The sequence below is a fragment of the Polypterus senegalus genome, chromosome 1, assembly GCF_016835505.1.
Source record: "Polypterus senegalus isolate Bchr_013 chromosome 1, ASM1683550v1, whole genome shotgun sequence".
Classification (NCBI taxonomy): Eukaryota; Metazoa; Chordata; class Cladistia; order Polypteriformes; family Polypteridae; genus Polypterus; species Polypterus senegalus.
This window is the reverse complement of record NC_053154.1, coordinates 114,621,707-114,640,209: the sequence shown is the minus strand read 5'-3', so window position 1 is coordinate 114,640,209 and position 18,503 is coordinate 114,621,707. Positions and strand designations below refer to the sequence as shown.

The following is an 18,503-nucleotide window of genomic DNA, read 5'->3' as shown; positions in this document are numbered from 1 at the left end:
GCCGGATCTGGCACCATGCGACTTCTGGCTGTTCACTAAATTGAAAATGACTATGAAAGGCAAACGATTTTAATCCCTTGAGGACATCCAGGCAGCCATGACAGCCTAAGTAAAGACACTCTCAAAAGAAAACTTCCAGAAATGCTTTGCAAAGTGGCAGGAGTGTTGGTGCATTCGAAGTGGAGGAGAATATTTTGAGGGTGACAAGTAGTTGTAAATCTTTTACTGCAATAAATATTTCTTTTTTAAAACATTCACTATATTTTTTGATCACACCTCATATTGCTGTTGGCATAAAGGATCCCCAGTAGCATTTCTTGACATATCTGCTGAACAATTTGTTGGCTGAAAGTAATAAATATTAATGTGACAGAGAGATGATGAGCAGCATTGTCCAATATGGCCCTCAGTTTGGTTTTAGTTATCTCCTTTCGTACAACCTATTGGCAACTCTAATCTGGAAAGTATAATGTGATGTAAAGTACTGTAATTATTGTAGAGTATAATGTAAACCATTTAAACATGAAACTGTATGATGATAAAGCATGTCAAGAGGAAGAGGGTCATTTTTTTCCTAATAACTGACCTTTATTAAAGTATTTGAATTTCTATTTTGTCTTTCAGTATTGTACCTCAGACATAACTGAGAAGAAAAATTGTTTAGAAGGAGAAGAGTTGAAGAAATTTTAAACAATATGCAAGGTAAGCTAAGAAAGCCCAAAGTGAGGAGTCTGTACTTGAAGGTGATGTGTTGGAAGAAGGTAAAACGGGCAAACGTAAGGATTTGAACAACTTTGACAAGGGCTAAATTGTGATGACTGGATGACTGGGTCAGAGCAACTCCAAAACATCAGATCTTGTGATGTATTCCTGGTATGCAGTGGTTAGTTCTTACCAAAAGTGGTCCAAGGAAGGGCATCTGGCAACAGGACCATGGACGCCCAAGGCTCAGTGATGTGCGTGGGATGCGAAGACTAGTCTTTCTAGTTCGATCCCACAGCAGAGCTACTTTAGCACAAATTGCTGAAAAATGTAATGCTAACCAAGAGAGAAAGGTGACAGAACACACAGTGCATCAGAGTTTTCTGCTGTAAGAGTTAATTGTTACTGACAAATAATTTTCACAATTCAATTATATATTGATTTTATCGAATGACTTTTGTGTTTGTTAGGTTTTGCCATTAGCACTCATAGAAGGCACTTTAATTAAAGTCTGTTGATCTATGACCCAGCCCTGTTTCTCTGCAAGGACAAATATTGATAAGAAAACCATTACAATCTAGTGTCCTAACTCCAAGGGTCTTGTTTATCAGTAACAAGCAAGGACATGGGAAGTAACTGACAACTGTATTTACGAAGTGTTACCACCGCTGTAAGTCAGTCATCTCTTTCTATGTACTGAGTGACTCCACTTAGGTGTCAATAAACATATTCTTCCCATGCTAGAGTGGCTTTGTGATCTGATTTTGACAGTTGTCGCTGCAAGCACATCATGTCAATCCCATTCACCTACAGCACTGGAAAAGGTAAGACATTATTTTCTGTCAGTTTTATGTGGTGACAGGGTGAGGCTGGGATCAGAATGCTGAACTATCTATCTGATGAGCCCTTTCAGGATGAGTAAGTGGCTGTCTCTGTCAGCTATAAAGTTAGACTGTCCACTGGGATGTATGCAAGAGCCTTTGATCTGGAATTCCTGGAAGTGCAATATAAAATCAGGAAAATGAGAATGATAAAGCAATGTAGGGAAAAAGTAAGTCAGAAGTGGAGTAAAGAGCAAGTTAGAAAAAGAATGCATGCATAAATTATGTTGCAGACTGGAACATAAACAAGTTGAAGGTGTTGTCTTGGATAGAAAAGGAAAGTATTCAAGGAAAACTGTCTCATGTTGATACAAATCCCATGAAGTCAGATGTAATTTAATGGATAAAGTGAAGAAAAAGAGCTCGTCTGCTTTAGTATTTAAGCTTATTGAAAATAAAGGATGTAATTAGATTTTATTTATAGTGATGACTCAAAACTTTTTTTTTTATTTACTAAGTGTTTACTAATAAAACTAAATACTAAGTTATTTAAAAAAAAATATTTTGTGTGTTTGGATTTTACTGCTGTGCTCTGTTGTAATAGCTACTGGGTAGTGAGTACGAATAGTGCCAAGTGGCTCCTCGACAAGCAGCATCTGGGTCATGCAATTGACCTTGAGTTTGACTAGATTTTGGATTGCTGTCCAAAGAATTATCCCTCCCTGTCTGCTGCTATGCCTAAGGTTCATCACCACAGTCCTTCAAGGTGCCAGTGCTCCACAAGGACAACGCTTTTGGGAATTTGCTGAGGATGCTAGTGATAGGGGTATTTTTTGGAAATAATTGCCATTATTAAATCCAGGGGCTACATTTGTGACTTCTGAGTTATTATTACTGTAGTCTAATCATCATTATAGTGAATTCTCTAAAAAAATATATATATAGGACTAGGGTGTTATACCGTGTTAGCCATTATGAATATAGAGAAAAGCTTTCGAGGCAACTCAGGCCCCTTCTTCAGGCAAGATGTAATCAAGATGTTTACATCTTGCCTGAAGAAGGGGCCTGAGTTGCCTCAAAAGCTTGCATATTGTAATCTTTTTAGTTAGCCAATAAAATGTGTCATTTTGCTAGGCTTTTCTGTATATCTGTAGGGAAAGAATAAAGTTAAATGGGGTAAAAAGAAATCAGTATAAAGTAACTAAGAATTAGTGCAGATTGAGAAAATATGAAAGGGAAAGTTTAACTGTAGCCGCACTTGCAAAGCCAGTAGACACAAAAGCATAGTTGGTTGTACTGCCTATTTGTTCTTTTCTTCACTTGCTATCTGATTGCTTTCTCAGCCACTCATTCCGTCTATTCACTGTGTATGTGTATACACAGCTACTCCTATGGCTGTCTTTAGTTATGTGAATGAAATATTGTGCGATACAGATAGGGTTGTTTAGTCTATTGAAGAATTTTCTGGTACCACTTAAAGCACTTGCTGTAAACCTGAGTATATTGTGTTTACAAAGTGAAAAATATCTATAATCAAATTATCAGAGGTCTGATTTAATTTAGAACAAATGTTACAATTGGTTTTGAAAATGCATACTATTTGGTGAAATGAAAATGTTGCTGTAATGTTTTGTTTTAAAAATAAATATTTATGAATTTAAGGCATTTTCTTAGCTCTGGCTAAGCCGTGTGAGAAAATGATATTTTGATAACTATAAAGTACACAGGAAATAAATATTCTCTAAACAAAAGTCCTGCTACAGTTTGTGGAATGTCTGTGTTCTTATAATCATGTGTAAAGTATGCATAGGAAGCATGTTTAGGTAACTAACTTGGGATCAAATTAATTGGATAAATTATGCTGATAGTGTTAAAGCTGTAAAGTGTATAAAGTATGGGGCTGCAGAGTGACTGTTCACATTACCCATATTGACCACTGTTCACCACTGTAATCACCTACAATGGACACGTGAGCATCAGAACTGAACTGTGGAACAATGCAAGAACGTGGCCTTGTTTGATGAATAATATTTTCTTTTTTATCATGTGGACAGCTGAGTGTGTGTGCATCATTTACTTGGAACAGATATTGCAGCAGGATGCACTGTGGGGAAAAAGGCAAGCTGACAGAAGCTGTGTGATGCAATAGAGCAGTGTTCTGCTGGGAAACCTTGGGCCCTGGTATTCATGTGGATGTTACTTTGATATGTACCACCTACCTATAGACTGTTGCAGGTAACATACACAACTTCATGGCAAAGGTATTCCCTAATGGCAGTGGCCAATTTCAGCAGGATAATGCACCCTGCCACACTGCAAAAGCTGTTCAGGAATGGTTTGAGAAACATTCATGGAGATGACATCATCTCCAAATTCCCTAGATCTCAATATTTTATTTGTGCTGGAAAAACAAGTCAGATCCAAGGAAGGCATCACCTGGCAACTTACAGGACTTAAAACAATTTTCTGCTAAAGTCTTGGTGCTAAATATCACAGCATACCTTCAGAAGATTTGTGGAGCCCATGTCTTGACAAGTCAGAGCTGTTTTGGTGGCACAACGGTGGCCTATACAATATTAAGCAGGTAGTTTTAATATTGTGACTGAATGGTGTATGGCTGGATGGCTAAACTTTATAAATACAAATATTTACTTGTAAATCAGGTGTATGTCAGAGGAAGCTTTTAATAAGTAGAAGACATTTTAATAAGCAAGAAGTGAAACAAAACACCAACCACAACTTTTTTATTTCTTCCCTGTTGCTCATCTGATGAGTTTCACATTATAAAACGTGATATCTGTATACAATTCTTGTATTTGGTCAGTAGAACCGCAAACAAAAAAGTACAAACCACTTCATCATTCACATCTTTCAATTTTTATTTCATCCAGACCCTACCTGTAACCCAGTTATGAATTTTGAAGGTTATAGAGACAACAGATGTGTGACATGATGAATCATTTGTTTATTAGGAAGGTTATCAGAAAGTGGAGAATCCCTACATCTGCTACTCAAGGTTAGGGAATGTCAAGGGTGACAGCACGGTGAAAGAAAGAATGGTTATGTGGCCAAAACAAAGGTGAGATAACAGTTTTCTGTATGTAGCTGGTTTTACTTTCACAGCTAGATGATAAAATTGAAACTGTTTATTTCAGTTTACCATGGACAGTTTTGACCAGCAGAACAAATCAATAAGGAGGTTTTTCGACCAGGGTTAGGGGAAGCAATACAGAATATACTGTTTAGGTTCAGAGTAATGTTTATCTCCAGATATGGGACTTTCAGAATTTTAGAAGTATAGTGACTGACAGTAATGTCAGAGATGCGTCAGATTATTTCCTTTAATGGCTTTTGTGTACTGTTACAACACCCTAAAAATGGTGTGGTGGTTAAATGGAATAGCTAAACATTGACTTAAGGCAAGAACTGCCTATTTTTATATGCTACATGTGTGTTTTTAGGTAACTGTACTCATTTATTATTTTAACCTGATTCCTGAGCTATGGTAAAAAAGGTATCTTATATTACTTAAATACTGTAAGTTTTCTTTGATCCTTTGCATAGTATATACTCTATGTTCATGTGTGTTCCAGTATTTCACACATGCATAAGTAAAATGTATTTTGCAGCTAAGGACTTTCTTAATCTGTAAAGGCATCCTGACCGCCTTTCTGATAACCAATCTCAAGTATTCAGTTGTTATGAGACTATATTAACACATAAAACTAGTTTTCATTAAACCTAATATTTAATACAGTTAAAATACATAATTCATAAGTTTTCTTTGAATTGTCTTTCCTTTTCATGCTGATGTTAAATGTTTTTCCTTAGGTTGTCATTAATGTGTTGATGCTGAAGTGTGTTACTTTTAGAGTCACGTGGCAAAGTTTGGCTTCTAATTTCAACAAATTACAAATATCTATGCTAATTTCAAAATAGTGTGTCCCAAGTAATTAGAAAAATCAAGTCAAGTCAAGTTGGGGAGCATACACTGGTACAGTGTGTCGCCGCACCCACTACACGACAAAACAACTCGGAATCCCAGTTGGCAGCCCCCCAGGCAGACACGCGGTCCAGTCCCACCCTCTGGAAATGACCCTCTGTCTGCCACAGCCGTGTGTTACATGGGTGACCTCTTGGCCTGGTCCAGCCACTCGGGTCCCCAACAATGAGGATCTCACGAGCCGGACTACTCTCGGGGAAATGCGCCACATGGCCTTAGTGCCGTAACTGACGCTCCCTCACAATGCATGTAATGTTCCTCATTCAGGACTGCATGACTAACCACACAAAGTCAAAGCAACGGTATCCAAGGATTTTCCGGAGAGACACAGTGCCAAAGGAGTCTAGTCTTCGTCCCAGGTCACTGGATAGCATCCATGTCTTGCAACCATATAGCAAGACAGGAACCACCAGGACTCTAAAGACTTGGACCTTCATTCTTTTGCATAGATATCAGAAGAACCACACACCCGTTTCCAACAACCTCATGACCCCCCATGCTCTCCCAGTCCGTCAACTGACTTCATAGGAAGAGTCACTAGAGACATGAATGTCACTGCCAAGGTAAGTTAAACCTCTCGACAAGGTTGATACTCTCTCCACAAACACACACATGCTGATGGCTGTGCTCAAGAGGCCATTAAAGGCCTGGATCTTAGTTTTTATCCAGGACACTTGCAAGCCCAGACACTCTGACTTTACAGCATCATCAGCAAAGTCAAGATCCATGAATCTTTCTTCACCAACAGATGCCCCACAGCCGCTGAACCCCACGACCTTGCCCAACACTCAGTCCATACAAGTACTGAACAGAGTAGGAGCAAGAACACACCCCTGACGAACCCCAGAATCAACTGGGAAAAACACAGAGGTTCTGCCTCCACTCTGCACAACACTCACAGCACCAGTGTTCAGGCCGGCCATGATATCCAGCAACCTTGAGGGAATCCCGCAAACCCTCGGGATGTCCCACAGAGCAGCTCGATCAACTGAGTCGAACACTTTACGAAAATCGACAAAGGTTGCAAAGAAACTCTGCCGATATTCGTGTTTGTGCTCCATGAGAACCCTCGGTGCCAGGATGCGGTCAATGGTAGACTTCTTAGGCGTAAAACCAGACTGTTCTGGTCACTGTTAGGTGTGCAAGTGATCACAGATCCTATTGTGGACGACCTTAGCAAGGACCTTACCTGGCGCCAAGAGCAGTGTTATCCCCCTGTAGTTGCTGCAATCCTGGTGAACACCCTTCCCTTTCCAGATAGGGATGACAAGTCCCATTTTCCAGCCAGTTGGGATGATTCCAGTCTCCCAAATGGAAACTGCATCTGTCCCTGCAAGCAGTCCTCCAACTTGCAGGGAAAATATAGGGGTTGGTGGCAGGACTGGCACTCCAGCCACCGTAAAAAAAAATCTTTGCAAAGCTTCGAGACGACAGAAAGGACTTCCTTTTGCTCATAGGAAGGCTGCTTGCATCATGAAGAGTATGGGGGAAAGCCATCGGGAGCCCCATCCCTGGAAGAGTCAAAACTGTTGGAGAGCCAATGGGGTCAGGTCTGTTAGGGATCAGAACTGGTGTAATGCTGAGGCATCGCCTGCTGCACAGCCACACTCGGATCCCAATTTGAGGCAGCCCATACGGGTAGGCGCATGGAACGTCTTGACTCTCCAGCAAGATGATTATCTTCCTGTGTTGTTGGAGGAGCTGCATAAACTCCGCATTTCAGTTGTGGCACTCTCTGAGATGCGCAGACCGGGGACTGGCCAGATCTCTGTAGGTGGATACACCTTTTATTGGTCTGGTTGGTCTGATGACTATCATACTCGAGGAGTAGCTGTTGCTGTAGTAGATTGGCTTCTTCTGATGGTATCCGATGTCACTGTTTTCAACGAGTGTATTATGAGATTCAAATTATGGCATTCCCTGGGTGCCTTGTCTGTGGTCTCAGTGTATGCTCCGACCACAGTGAGTGATGTCTCAGCGAAAGAAATATGTTATTCGAAGCTTCGCTCTGTGGTTGATGGGTGCCCATGGGGTGACACTCCTCTGGTCATGGGTGACTTCAATGCAGCCACTGACACTGACAGGGCTGGCTATGAGGATTGTCTTGGACCCCATGGGTCTGATGACCGTGGTGAAAGTGGCTTCATGTTTCTTGAAAGGTCGGGGGCTGCGAATTGTTGGATCCTGGTTCCAGCATCCAGAACCGCATCGTTGGGCTTGGTACTCCAATACTGGTAGTGCGGTGAAGGAGATTGATCACATCCTTATGGACAGATGCTGGAGGCTGTTGCTCAGTTTGTGAATTCTGACCACAGACTTGTTGTTGCTACTCTTAGGATCAAGCTTAAGTCCAGTAGGTTTCCTCCTACTAGGAAAATGATCCTGGACTTGGCCAGACTCCAAGACCAGGCTGTTTCTAATGAGTTTGCATGTAGTTTGTGTGAGGAACTTGCAGATTTGGGTATGATTGCCAATCCTCATGTGATGTGGGAGACCTTCCGTGACAAGGCCCTGAAGGTTGCTGAGGGTTGTGTTGGTGTTTCATCTCACAGGGCACCCTGAATATCATCGAGAGGAGTCACAGCACAATGGCAACTCTGGTCTGTACCAGGAACTGAGAAGGACAGCTGCTAGGACTCTGAGGGCAGATAAAGAGGCGTTTGTTAGAGGAATCTGTGAGCAAGTGACACACCATCTGTGGTCTAGCATCCCATGTCCTGCTTACAGAGGAATCAAAGCATTACGGACGTCTGAATCTGTTCCTCGGAGAGTCGCAGTCAGGGCAGCTGATGGAACGGTCCTTACAGATGACACTGCAGTTGTGACCCACTGGGCTGGCTACTTTGAGCAGTTGTTCAATGCTGATCCTCTGGCTAGGGCGTTGGATATCTCTGGGTCCACAGTTCTTGAGGCTGATCCTCCAATTAGCTGTGAACCACCTGGTCTCACTGAGATTGCACTTGTGGTGAACCAGCTGAGGAGAGGAAAGGCTGCAGGAATCTGAGGTATCCAGGGTGAACTTCACCATGCTTGTGGTAAGGCTGTCTTCCTGGCATTGCAATTAGAACAATGTGATTACCTAAAGTGACACATATAAGATAGATAAATGCTGTCATTTTTCTTAATACTTTGAAGTACCAGAGTTTATCAACAACTTTATGAGTGTCGATTTTCTTGTCTTATTTACAGTACAAGGCTTTACAAAACTTCAGCTGCTCATATTTATTTTCTGTGTTTACACACAGTTAAACAGTAAATTTGTCTAACATAACATTTTTGTCTTTCTTTATATGTGCGCTCTTTTATCGTTTAGGCCATTTTTTAACCACAGGATATAACTCACTCATTTTTTCATATTTAACCTTTCTTTTGGGAGATTTATTTATGATCTCCTCTGTGAGTTACTGATCCTCTATCATACTCTCAACTGTCTTGCCACTGTCTGAACGCCAGTTGATGTCTTTATTTTGGAAGCTCAAATAGATTAATTCCTGTCTTTCACATAATATTACTGTTAGTAGAGATGATATTAGTTGCTCATTTCTACAGTAGGAATGCTGCTTTGAGTACAGCATGTGAAAAAGCCAAATTAATAAGCAGACATGCAGATAAGTTGTCTTGTCCATATTTTCAGCAGTAATCAGATCTTAAACACTAATTTTAGGTATGGCTCATAGTTATGCCTTTGGGTATTGTGAAAGTTGTTTTTGATGTTGTATTTTTAGATATATTTTATTTAATTCTAAAGACATCATTTTATGCCCTACAAGTAACATATTATTTATTTTATTTTTTTAGTGGAGAAGATGCATGGTCTTCATCCATAAAGTTAATGCTTGCGTGCATTTACGATGTTACAACGTTCTACTTTACTGACAAAATAAACTACGAGATTAAAGTGGAAATTTAAAAATTAAAGTCGAACTTTAATCTCGACATAGAACTTTTTTCTTCACTGTGACTCTATTTTTTAAATTCTTCCCTTGTGGCCCAAATACACTTCCGTATGACACTCATACACTCGCCTTTTCACTTCAAATTTGACATCTGACCACTTCTTTTTTGAAATTCTTCTTTTTTATACATGCTTTTGCCATTATTTTTTTAACAAAAGACTGAGTGGAAGGGGCTATTTATATTGATTTGCATATTTAAATATGTAAAATCCTGTAGTTGCATGCATGTGCGTTAAAATTCATGTTGATTGGGATTTATAAAGGGGAAGTGCTTGAACTTTACTTACGCGCAGTTTTATGAATCTGAATTTTTATGTGTGTACACACATTTCTGTTTTTGTCCATATGCCATGTTTCAGTATGAATGCTACACACGGTGTTATACGTAGGGCTCCAGGGGCCTCATGCATAACGCCGTGCATAGAATTCGCACTATAACATGACGTAAGCACACACATCATCATATGTAAATACCATTTGAAGGTAATTAAATGAAAGCGGTTGCCTTTGCATCACTTCATGGAATAGCAGACTGAAACATTTTATTGGCTATTAAAACATATTAGGGACAAATTGTCAAAGGTTCATGAAAATGTCAGTCCAGTAATGGCCCAGAAACTAACATACCTGGTGCAGTAGTCTTTTTGGTAACATTAGCTTGGCCTCGCTCTTTTATTTAATTTTTGCTCCTGGCAATGTTATCCTTGTTTCCGGTGTTAGACAGTGTGCTTTTTAACTTGCAAACAGGTCTTCTAAGAATAAAAAGCAGGGAAAGTACAGTTTCTCATGAGAAATCTGAGAGGACAATGATGTGATGTTGTGTAAAAGGCATCTTATTTCCCAGATATCATATTACTAATGACAAAACACAAAGGAAAAGGTCCCATTTCAGATATAGTAACTGTTCAAAGCACATACACAATAGTTACCTTTTATGGGTTCATAAGACCTTGAATAGAATTTTTGAACTTTTTATATTTGAGAGATTTTTCTGTTACGTATAATCCATTAAGCTATAAATGCATTTTCTGGACAGAACAGTACATTTCTACTATGCATTGTCACAGACAACTGGGGTTCTGACCTGGCAGGGATGCCTAAAAGGACCGGAAGGTCGCAAGAATAGCTTCCGGGCCACAAATTGGCGCCTCAAGCCTCGTAGGACTCGGAAATAGTTACTTCCGCCACACTCGGCAAGATGGCGGAGGAACCTGCCAAGGGCAGCACTTCTGCCACACCAGGAAGTGCTGCCGGAAGGACGTCATTTGACACTTGGACACAAGGCGCCGCCTTCCCAAAGCTCCCAGGAGGAGACAGGCGGCCAAGGACTGAGAGAAAGGACTTTATTGGGGTGATTATTGCTTTGTGCATTGTGTGTTGGTGTTGGGACTGTGTTCATGTATTTATTGATGAATAATAAATGTGTGACATTTATAAAGATGTGGTTTCCGACTGGTGGTGTCCGGGCAAATATCACAGCAGATAAATCATAATGAAGTAGAAAGAGTGCTGTCATAGTCAAGTGGTTACTGTTGCTGCCTAATACAGTAACTCTAATGTCTGTGGTTCAGATCCTGTCCAGGACTCTGCCTCCCTGGAGTTTTTACATACTTTAGCTTTTCTCCAACATCTAAAACACTTGTTTTAGATTAACTGGCAATTTTCCCACAGGACCAGGGTTTTTTGTGGCTTGTGCCCAATGCTGCCATGATGGGCACAGACTGCCTGCAGCTATTAACTAGATAAGCAGGGACAGTATGTCAGGGCATGGATTAATGGATGGACTTTTACTTTGAGTCACAGTTGTGTTTTACGCATTCAGACAATTCTTTTTACTTTAAGAAAACTTGATTTTGTGTCATAGATACAATAATGTAAAACATTCTCTGTAAAATAATTTTGCACACCCTGGCAAACCCTAAAATGAAACTAAAGCTATGTATTTATTTACACTGTGGTACATTTTAATAAAGTTATGGCTGGAAGGTCCATAAATTAAATCTTATTGAAATGGGCTCAAAAAGAAAGACAACCAACTAGAGGACAAAGCTCTTTTAACTTCCCATTACTTCACAGTACCCATGATTTCTTAAGCTATCGGCCAGGTCCTTGTGGCCTGTTATTTTTTTGCTTCTGTTGTTCTATGTTCTTGTGACTCAGGAGTGATAAGAAACTAGAATATCTGAAAAATCCACACAGATAGAAGAACAAAGGAACTCTACAGAAAATGAGACCAAGCAAGAAACAAATTGCGTCACTACCTCAGACAGACAACTGTGCTAATCTTTGCAGCCTCATGATACTAGATTATTATTGATATGTAAAACTGCTTATTGTTACTTCTCTGTTGAATTTTTTAGGCATGAAAAGTTTTAAGGCGACTGAGTTTTAAGTTGACCACTTCTTAAGGCAATTCAATATGTAGATCAATTTGGTATTTTATACAAACTCATTAATTTGGTTATATTGCATTTGAGCGGTATTACTTTAATACTCGTAGTTTCTGTTATTTTTGTGATGAAATTTAAACTTTTTTTCTATATTGAGGTTGCCCTTTTGAACCCCCCTGATATTTACTACGCGGTGTGGCATTTGTTCTCCGTCAACATTAATTATTTCCAGAGACATAATTTTGTTTATTTTTCCAGCGCATCGCGCACAAAAGCAAGGGTATGATGGGAGCACCAGAACTCTGCTCACATCATGTTGCTTCGTACCACAAGCTGCAAGTAGTAAGTCTGTGATAAGTGGAATACCGCTGCGCTTTCCACTCATGGGACGGAAGGACAATCCCAAACCGCTTTTATATAGGAAGAAAGAAGAAGAAGATATCGCACAGTCTGGAGTAGAAAATCATCTTTTACCTGGAAAAACGAAACTACAAATCCCATCATGCATTGCAAAATGGACGGGCGTGTGTGAAACTCCGCGCCTGCGTAGCACTCACAGGACGGAAGGACAATCCCGACTGCTCTTATATAGAAGGATTTGTTCTTATATATTTAGGTTTAGCCATTATTCTTGCAATTTCTGTGTATGTGAGAACTGTCCAATCTTGTTGTTTACTGGACATCTGCTGATCTGAGTACATTTTGTATATGATATCAACCTTCCGTTGGTACATACTTGTCTTTTGTGAACTTAACTGTTTCAGTAGATCTTCTCCATGACATTACTTTAAACATGTTTATATATTTCAATATGCACTGCAAGCCTAATAAGTAACTATCGTTACCTTTAAATTATTCTCTTACAGGACTGACACAAAAGAGTCAATGCTGTCTGCTTTTTATAGCATTCTGCAGAAGTCAAAAATACTGTATATATTAGAACCTGAATTTTGTGGGGGGACTTTCTCTGTCATATATACACATGTGCACTTTGGAGACAACTTCAGGGTTTATCTAATGGTAGTTCTGCCCTGAGTCAAGATTTGGCAAGGCCTAATGCCTCTCCTCTCCTTTCTTCTGCAGACCTGTCAACCACCAATAGGAAGAAGACAAGTAACATCACTTTTGGGTTCAGGCTCCCTAAACTTGTCTCTTCCACCTTGCCTGCCTTTAAACTGGCTCCAGAGAGGACCCAGGCCAATAAGTCCTGCAATTCCCATTATTTCTCATAGCTAGCTGCATCCTTCATCAAAACACAAGCCAAGTGATCTACCAACATCTTGCCTTAGTCACCATTTTGGACTTGTGTTTGAAAGAGGTTACTTCTTCTCTTTCAATTTGCCTTATTTTTAGCAGATTATATGATAATCACTGGCTGGTGCCCCAAAGTTTAATGGTCACTTTTAACTTTTGTCTTACAACATTTACAGAACAAATTATTTGGGACAACGGTACACCTGCTTATCTAAGTATTTAATCAGCCAATCACTGTAAACTATCTACTTTGAGTGAAAAGTTGCAATTATTGTAAAAGTCAAATCAAAGTAAATTTCAAATGTTGAAAAACAAAGATGTTCTCATTTTACAAATCTCTTTGTGACAATAATCTTCTTAATTAAAGATTAATTCATCTTTTCAGAGTCCTGTTAAAAAGTCTATATTGTGTTGTTTTCAATCTGTAGGTGGTCCTTGGCCTAATCTGTCAAAAGCCTAGCCCACCAACCCAAGAAGAATTAAATTGCATCTGTAATGGTGTAGTGTGGACTTAAACCTGATGTTTGTGTTCAGCTTGTTTTTTAATTTGAATTTTGTTGATTTGCTTTTCTGATCTTTTATTACCCTTTGTTAATCCTTTCTGTTAGTTTGATTATTTCAGACTTAAGATGTTTTATTTTTAATTTGCATTGTTATGTATAACAATATTGTTAAACACTTCAAAATTCAAGAAGATGACACACATGCTGTTGTAGTTTTGCCAAGGTTTCATCTCTGGCCTCGGTCTTTTTCATTTTTGTTTGTTCTTGTGACTGTTTTTTATATATTATTTTGATATAATCATTAATAAATATGGTTTTCCTTATTTCTTTCTTTTTATATTTAGTAGTTTTCATTAAAATATATTCTGTTTTGCAATTATTTTGTGATTTTCGCTTCATCTTTAACTAATGTATGTTTATTTGGACATTAATATCCTTAAATGGTCACAATTGATCTGGTCCACTAGGCTGATTGACAGTCTAAAGTTAACTTAGGAGTACATGACTTTTAGGTGTTTAGGAGTCATTTGCGTGACCATATGTTTCCTTCTTTTGCCCAGACAGTCTGTCAACAGGAAGCCTGAACATAACAATAGAAGCATTTGCACTTTAAAGCTGATATTTTTCTTATAACAAGGTTTTTTTTCTTTTTGCTATATTAGATAATAAAGTCACTTAAATACCTTTTCTTAATAGCTCATGGCTCTAAAAAGGTTTGTGAACTGGTTGGAAAAGCCCAAGAATATCTGAAAGATCATACCTTTAAATGTGAAATCATAAGTGATAAGGTCGTTTTTGAATTTTTTACGACGTTCTGCTTTGTCTTTTTCCGGCCCTAGGTGTGACATGAGAGCACAGGAAGTGTGTCTGCCAAAAGCATTCCAACAACTGAGAGGTTAGATGACGGGACTTGTTTTCAAAGGTTGTAAGTATGACGTGACTTGACCGTCTTGTGGAACGTGAAAGTGTCTCTCTGTCTCTCTTCAAAAGATCACGTCTAGTCGCAGGAAAAAAAGTCTCATCTTGTCCCAAGATTTTTTGTTATAACAGAGAGATATATAAAATAGAGTTAGATCCTCCATTTTCTTGACTTTTGACACTTAAGTAAAAATTAATATCAGAATCTGTAAAATGTCTACTTTAGTCCTTCGTTTATGAGCAATTTTTACTTGAGAAAAGTAGAGATACCTTTCTGAAAAGTGACTCAAGTATGGCTGTTTGGTACTCTATACAACACTGACTGTGGGACAGAAATGGTAATCTAACCACACTAGAATTACTGTATTAATCATCCAAAATGTGTAGACAAAGTGAACAAGTTTAAAGCAAAGCAATATTTATGACAAAAAATGAATAGCAGCAGTCAGAAACCCTCACACCAGGGTTTAAAAAGATACTTATGAAGGCTGAAGGGTACTGTTAACAAAAGAGACATCTGTGCAAGGGAGAAGGATTGAACACCTTAAAGTGGCTTGTCTTGATTCAGAAGTCGGCCTGATATATGGAAGGTGTACTGACATCCAAACATATGAGTTTTTCTATAATTACAGTATACAGTTCTCTATTCTTTATGCCATTTTCCCCAAGTCAGGTTCAAGAACTTGTGATGTTACTTACAAATAGTTGGCTAATCATTATGATAATAGACATGTCTACCTAAAAGATTTAACCATAAAAAATATGTGCAAAACATCTTATTTTGTCGAGTATTTTTTTGTAAAGTATCCAGTTTCTGAAGGTTGGAAACAAGCCACATGATCACTGATTTACAAATTAACCTAAGATTATAATGTATTATACACTAAGGCAAAAAAAAATATAAGTAGACATTTTGATACAATATATAGAATTACAAATGAAAATATAAAGTCGAGTCCCATGACCTGTTGCTCTATTTTTGAAGCTTCTGTGAGTAAAACTTTATCTTTGCAGTGTGGACTTTGAATCTAGACACAGACACTGACTCACAATGTCTCAGAAACACACATTTATTATTTCCTTCTCCCTCTGCACCCATAATATAGTGCACAACCCCCAATACTCTCTCTTCAATCCTTTCTTTGGCTTTCCTTCTCTTTATCTTCTGCCGTCTCCATCCCTCCCATCACAAGTTCCATCCTCTGCCTCCCGACTCCGGCTCTCTGAATGGAATGAGGCGGTCTCTTTTATACTTCGCCTGGATGTGCTCCAGGTACTTCCTGATGATCTTCTGGCAGCACTTCCTGGTGTGGTGGAAGTGCTGCCCTTGCACCTGGAAGCATTCCGGGCATACCTGGAATCTCTTAAGGCAGCACTTCCTGATGTGGTGGAAGTGCTGCTATCCAGGGCTCCATAATCATCCAGGCCCCCATTTAGACCAGGGCGGCTGCCCTCTCGTGGTCCAGAGGAGTTATTGTCCCTCTCCCGGTCCTTCCAGGTGTCCCGGCTGGGCAGGATCTCCAGCCGTCTGCCACAGCAGAAAAAAGGTTCACAGTCCAATATAAGTTCACTGAAGCTTGTCTGACCAAGTTGCATCAAAAAGCAGTTCACTGTAGTTTTTTAAGCAGAATGTCTACACAAAATGGCACTTTGTTACAAGCCTTAAATTTTACACCGTTTGGCTTGCTCTTTCTCTCAGGGGTGGGGATCGATCTGTTCTTAACATAATTCTTTTTTTTGTAAAAACTTGATTGCTATGTATGGATTGTAATAAAATTAATAAAATAAAAAAAAAAAAAAAAAAAAAAATGGCACTTTGTCTCACCGGCACACCCCCATACACAGAATTCCAATACTGTTTTACCTCATCTAACTTCTCCAGCCATTAACCCTTTCCTAACAGTCATACACTATTTTAGAAGTAAGAAGCCTCCTTTGTTAGACAGAAGTGAAAATGGCGACTTCATTATCATAACAAGTGCAATGAAAGGAAAACCATGGGGAAATCAGAAAAATACTGATAAAAGTGGCATAACGACCACATGTCTACCTTTCTAAGCCTAACTACACAAGTCATAGGTCACAGGACCCTAATGGGTTCGCTTAGTCACTTCCTCACTTAAATCACTAAATAAAACACTTCCTTCCTAATTCCCCACCTGTAAACAACTTTAAAGCAAATCAATATTTATTACCATACAGAAATTAATAATAGCAGCAAAATAATCATTAGCAAAGTCTGGGTATAAAGTCCTAATTAAAATACACCTTTTTTTCAAAGTCAAAAATCCTTACACCAATGTTAAAAAAGATACTAATGAAGGCTGAAGAGCAGCGTTAAAGGAGACATCTGTACAAATGAAAGGTAGCGAGCATCTTCATGTGACTGCAGTATGCTGACATCCAAACAGATGAGTTTCCTCTATAATTATATCTCAGTTTCAGATTATCTTCTCTTTATTCCATTTCCACCATGTTCTGGACCCTGTGATGTTGCGCAGAAATTGCTGGCTAAGCACCCTGATGATGGGTATGTCCTCCTAAAAGCTTTAACCATGAAAGTATGTGCATGAAAAGAGTGTCAAGAGTGTTTATCTGTGAAGAATCCTGTTTCCTAGGGCCGAATACATCCCACCATACCTCTGAAGCAAAACAGAGCAATGAGCTATGGGACTCTGCTTTATAAATGTGAAGCATCTGTGAATGGAACCTTACCTTCGTAAAAAAAATCGGGAGTGGTCTTCCCTAGACTTTCTTGTGCCTCAGATATGAGGATGGATATTTGAGGAGTAAACCACAAGACTGATTATATTTTTATATTGTGTACATTAAAGAACCGTCAACAGCAAATAAAATCAAATTAATAATATATTGAACAATTATTATAAAAGTAAAGTTGAATAAATCGAATTCTGCAGCTGCATGAATAAAAGGTAAAGAACCACTTCCAGTTAATGGAAACAGCTGAAAAGTTGGTAGAAATCTAAGCTTTGTACCTAATGCTTGTATGCAAAATTTGGTTGACCTAAGAGAAAGCACACTAAGGTTATCGTGTTTACATACACACACAAACACACACGCGGACACACACACATTTTTCCAAAAATGGTATTTTTGGGATGCAGGGAGGTCTAAAATGTCAAGATTCATCAAAATCCCGAAATTGAATTTTTGGAGGATTCCAATACTTCCCCTAAACATCATATACAAGAAAATCAGGGAGGTCTAAAATGTTGAGATTCATCAGAATCTTGACTTCGGATGTTTGGATGATTACAATACTTTCCCTGTACTTCGTATTACCAGAAAGTAAAAAATCACAGTCCAATACATGTTCCTGCAGCTTGCCTGAGCAACTCACAGCAAATAGCAGTTCACTGTAGTTTTTTAAGGAGAATGTCTTAAGCAGTCAAAAAATGGCACTTTGTTTCTCCGGTACACCCCCATACGCAGAATTCCAATATTATTTTACCTCATTTATCATCTCCAGACATTAACTTTTTAATGACACTCATACAATTTTTAGAAAGTGAAAGTTGGTTTTCTTTAAACCAGTGATACTACTTTTCACTGTAAGAAGTCTTCTTTGTTAGCTATAAAACACAAAGATGACTTTATTATCATAAGATATTGATAAAACAGGCAAAATAACATAACATCTACTTTTCCAAGATGTAATCCCCGTGATACTAATGGATTGGTTGAACCATTTCTCCAGTTAACAGCACCAAATAAAGCACTCTTTTCTTAATTCCCCATCTCTGCCACTCTCTCAACCTTGAACTTTTCTTACCGTCAGTTTACCTTTCAGCCCCAAGTTTCCTCCTGACTGTACTTCTGTTGTAAGAAACTTTAAGCCCAGTCTCGGGATCAACCACTGGCCAAAATTACTTTCTGGGTCGGTGTCACTCTACTTTAGTTTTTAGGGTCACCAGGATATAATTTCCTTTGTTGAC

At 38.9% G+C, this 18,503-nt stretch overlaps 1 long non-coding RNA gene across 2 annotated transcripts in view; it reads left to right on the top strand.

Annotated features, from left to right (window-relative positions):
* The window catches only part of LOC120531314, a 62,591-nt gene extending 48,085 nt beyond the window's left edge, over positions 1-14,506 (top strand). Inside the window, exons 2-3 of one of the 2 annotated variants that reach the window (XR_005634095.1) lie at positions 625-702; positions 14,469-14,506. This is a non-coding gene — a long non-coding RNA (uncharacterized LOC120531314). Of the gene's footprint in view, positions 1-624; positions 703-12,955; positions 13,345-14,468 lie in introns of those variants that run through there. The other variant, XR_005634094.1, reaches the window with a different exon arrangement.
* Positions 14,507-18,503: the final 3,997 nt, after the last annotated feature.